This window comes from Palaemon carinicauda, chromosome 28 (genome assembly GCF_036898095.1).
Source record: "Palaemon carinicauda isolate YSFRI2023 chromosome 28, ASM3689809v2, whole genome shotgun sequence".
NCBI classification, from domain to species: Eukaryota; Metazoa; Arthropoda; class Malacostraca; order Decapoda; family Palaemonidae; genus Palaemon; species Palaemon carinicauda.
The window spans coordinates 28,367,994-28,372,802 of NC_090752.1; the positions used below are offsets into that span (position 1 = coordinate 28,367,994).

At 36.6% G+C, this 4,809-nt stretch overlaps 1 pseudogene; it reads left to right on the plus strand.

Annotated features, from left to right (window-relative positions):
* The first annotated feature begins 1,568 nt into the window (after positions 1–1,568).
* Positions 1,569–3,341, plus strand: LOC137621996 (protein FAM200C-like; annotated as a pseudogene).
* The last annotated feature ends 1,468 nt before the right edge of the window (positions 3,342–4,809 follow it).

Here is a 4,809-nt window from a genome sequence, read left to right on the forward strand (position 1 = left end):
CAATTCGTAACAATATATGACGAATACGAAACCTTTTTGCTTGTGTGTATATTAGGTATGTATATTTTATAGCTTATTGAAAACGTGATGAATTTAGATGATTATAGAAAGAGACAGACAGAGCAAGAAGAATATTTATTACAAGGTTTATTTAGATCAGTGGTTCTTAACCTGGGGTACCACGAAACCTTAAGCCTGGGGGTACGAGACATGATAGCCAGTGCAATGGTAGCTACTGTATATTTACCACGAGAAAGCAAAACATGTATTTTCCTAATATTTCTCTTACTATAATTGTCTAAATTAGTTAGTGCTGTAAACAATTTTTCTTATGTTTTCTATGGTTTCATATACGTTTTCTTGATGTCTCGTACGGTTCGTGTTTGCGTTGTTCCGGACTCTGAAACATGCTGCATGTGCACTGTGCTGTGTGTAGTTGAGTTTTCTCGATGTCTCGTACGGTTCGTGTTCGCGTTGTTCCTGACTCTGAAACATGCTGCATGTGCACTGTGCTGTGTGTAGTTGAGTTTTCTCGATGTCTCGTACGGTTCGTGTTCGCGTTGTTCCTGACTCTGAAACATGCTGCATGTGCACTGTGCTGTGTGTAGTTGAGTTTTCTCGATGTCTCGTACGGTTCGTGTTCGCGTTGTTCCTGACTCTGAAACATGCTGCATGTGCACTGTGCTGTGTGTAGTTGAGTTTTCTCGATGTCTCGTACGGTTCGTGTTCGCGTTGTTCCTGACTCTGAAACATGCTGCATGTGCACTGTGCAGTTGAGTTTTCTCGATGTCTCGTACGGTTCGTGTTCGCGTTGTTCCTGACTCTGAAACATGCTGCATGTGCACTGTGCTGTGTTTAGTTGAGTCAATGTGAACAGTGTGAATAGGGTCTGCATTTTGTTTGTGTTCAAGTTGTTGATAGTATTGAAGTGAATTACTGGTGAGTGTGTCATTTTTTATTTGTGAAATGTAATTTTTGGATTATTTTATTTGTCACAATATGTTTTTAGTGTGGTATAACTCTTATATTGTCAAAAATAGATGTATAATTGATAAAAGATATATAATTTTGAAGGTACTGTAATGTCCATGAGGAGGAATATACTGGACTTAGGGATGGCTCAACCAGGGTGACCTCGGTCGGGGATGAGTTGGTCAAAAAATGGTCTGGCTTGGTGAAAAACTGGTATGTGTTGGTCAAAGCATGGCTTGAGTTGGTCAAAATATGGCTTGAACTGGTAAAAAAAATTCCTTTGGCAAATAAATGACCTGGATTGGTCAAACAATGGCCAGAATTGATCAAACAATCCCTTGAGTTGGTGTAAAAAAAAAAAAAAGTCCTGAGAAGGTCAAACTGTCCCGAGTTGGTAAAAAATGGCCTCAGTTGGAAAAAAAAATGGCCTTACCCTCCCACAATAACATACACTTCGAGCCATCCCTGGGTGAACTGTGTATTGTGTTGGTGGTGATACATTACTGTATTTTATATTGATTAACATGTTGTAACGGTTATAACATCCAGGCCTGCATCTTTCCAGGTAGTATCGGTGTGATCAAGATCTAGTAACTATGTCTAAGAAACGCAAGTGGAACGACGACTATATTCGTTATGGTTTTACCTGTATGACAGGCAGATGGAACTCAACGACCACCGTGCATCCTCTGCAGCACAGTCTTTGCAAATGCAAATCTCAAACCATCAAGACTCAAGGAACACTTCAACAATAGGCATGGAGGCACAGATGCTGGATATGACTTAAACAGCTTGAAGATCAAGCGGGAACGATTTCATCGTAGTGGTACCCTGTCAAAGCTAGGTTTTGTGCCAGTTGAGATACCTTTGTTGCAAGCATCTTATGAAGTTGCCCTTTTGTGTGCAAAGAAGAAAAAAGCTCACACTATCGCAGAGGAGCTTGTTAAACCTTGTGCATTAGAAATGGCAAAAATAGTGTTAGGGACAGAATCTGAAAAGAAGCTTAAACAGATACCTCTGTCAAATGACACTATTCATTCAAGGATTCATGATTTGAGTCAAGATGTCTTGCAGCAGGTGATAACAGACCTGAAAGCTAGTCCTGTCAGAGTGAGTATTCAGCTGGACGAGTCAACTGACGTTAGTTTTTGCAGCCAGTTGATGGCATTTGTTCGGTATGTGAAGGAGAAAGAAGTGGTGAAAGAATTCTTATTTTGTAAACCTCTGAAAACTACTGCAAAAGCAACCGATATGTTCAGTCTTGTGAAAGACTTCTTGGAACATGAAATGACTCTCAACATGTGTGGTTCAATTTGCACTGATGGAGCCTGTTATGCTTGGAAATAAATCAGGCTTTGCTACCCTAGTGAAAAAAAGAGGTTCCCATGTAACTGTCACTCACTGTGTGTTGCATCGTCATGCACTTGCTACAAAGACGCTGCCAGAAAAATTGAAGACTGTTTTATCAGTTGTTGTGCGTGCTGTAAGTTTCATAAGAGGACGGGCAGTGAATCACCGTCGTTTTGCATCTTTTTGTGAAGAAATTGGAGCTGAGCACAGTGTTCTTCTTTACCACACAGAAGTGAGGTGGCTTTCCCATGGCAGGGTATTTACACGTGTATTTGAACTTCATGAAGAAATTATGCAATTTCTTAGAAATCAAGGCAGTGAAATTGCTGACCATTTTGAAACCAGGGAGTTCATTTTGTCTCTGGCATATCTGGCTGATGTATTCATGCACCTCAATGAACTGAATGTCTCTATGCAAGGAACAGCGATGAATATGATAACTGCCAGAGAAAAGTTATCTGCCCTCACCAAGAAACTTCCAATGTGGATAAAGCGCATTGAAAGTGGAAATTTTGCAAACTTCCCTTCTCTTGATGAGGCTGCTAGTGCTGAAGAGCAGCTGGCTATCCTGAGTAAAGTAAAAGAACATTTGCAAGAACTGATTCAGTCCTTCCAAGGGTATTTTCACCTTGAAGAAGGTTCTTTGGCACAAAAATGGATACGGGATCCATTTCTTTTCAACCGTGATTCCATGGATGATGATGATTTCATGAAAGATGATCTTGTGGAGTTGCAGACCAATGACAGAATCCGAATGGAGTTTGAAAAAAATGCAACTGGATATGTTTTGGTGTGCACAACTCCAAGCATTCCCACAGTTAGCAATGAGAGCTTTGGAGGTCCTCGTGCCATTTGCAACTACATACTTATGTGAGGCAGGTTTTTCAACGCTCTTACACATCAAAACAAAAGCTAAAAACCGTTTGGATGCAAGTGATGACATGCGTCTGGCACTTTCAAAGAAAGAACCTCGTTTGAACAATATCATTAATGAGAACCAACAACAAAAGAGCCTCTAAAAATGTGTTGGTGTGCACTATGTAGTAATACTCATTATTATTCATTGTATCCTACTAATTGACACTTTTCATTTGAAATAAAAAAAAAAGTACCTTTCTTCTGTAATTGAAAATCTAATAATTTCTCAGCAAGGGTTGTAGCACTAATCCTTTTCATATATTTGTATTGTATTTACATTGGATGGGGGTACGAGAAAATTTTCTGACATATCGAGGGGTACGGGCATTGAAAAAGGTTAAGAACCACTGATTTAGATGTTTATTGAGAGAGCGACAGGCAGCAAGTGAGATAAACATTTTTTGAAAAGTTTTGTTATAACAGAACCTTTTAAAAAGTATTCGTCTCTCTTACTGTTATGACTTTTGGATGTATTTCTTTTAATCGTGTTAAAATCCTTGTTAGGTCGTCAGTATACTGAAGTATGTTTAAAGTTTTGTTAAAGGTCAAATATGGGTGATTAGGATATGAATATTTACTCGGGCATGGTAAAAATCAAAGTTTCAGGTGTATGAAAATGTAACAATGAATCCTATAGTAAAATGCTCATTGTTTAGATTCAATATGAATATTGTTTGATATGGGAAAGATGTTCATAATTATGTTTGAATTATCTAGAAAATATTGTATTTTCTATTATTTCTCCTCGTAGAATCATATGAACTTTTTGTATCTTAAAATTTATTTTTTCTCGTTTAAAGTCATTGAGTTTGTCAGGTTTGTCAGTTTGTGCCTCATTAATAGATATATATATATATATATATATATATATATATATATATATATATATATATATATATATATATATATATATATATATATTCATAGTTTGGATACGTGTTTGTGTAGTTCATAGATGAGGAACCCTTTTTTTCGGATGAATACCATCTTACAATTCCTTATTTTTCATTAAAGCTGCAGAGATTTTTTTTTTTATCCTCCAAGTAATTTATTAGTAATGTAATGAAAGTGTCAGGTTTATATAGATTCAAAGCATTACATTTTCAAATATTCTAATTAATTAAGTATTTTTTTATGCAAGTGATAAGTAAATGAATGGTATTAAAAACAAAATATTCAAATATTTAATCTAAGTTTGAAAGTAGTCTTCAAACTAATAAGTAAATGAATAATATAAACATGCCATTTTCAAATTAATTTAGTTAAGGAAAGAGGTTCGTTGTATTGAAGTGATAAGTAAAGTAATATTAATCTTATAGAAAAGATAGCGATAGCTTATAAACATCAAGAATGTGCCATTTTCAGTATCAGCATCCCACCAGATCTGTTGCTTTAGCAAGATGATCATATCTGAATTTAAATAATTAAATCTAGAAGTTATATCTTCGAAATCAGTGAAAAATGTTAGCAACTTTTCCTTCTGAACTTTTAAATGCTGGAAGAGGTGCTGTTGCGCTTCTCAGCAAACTTCGAGCTCGATCAAGCTACACTCCTAGTACTAGCAAGGCA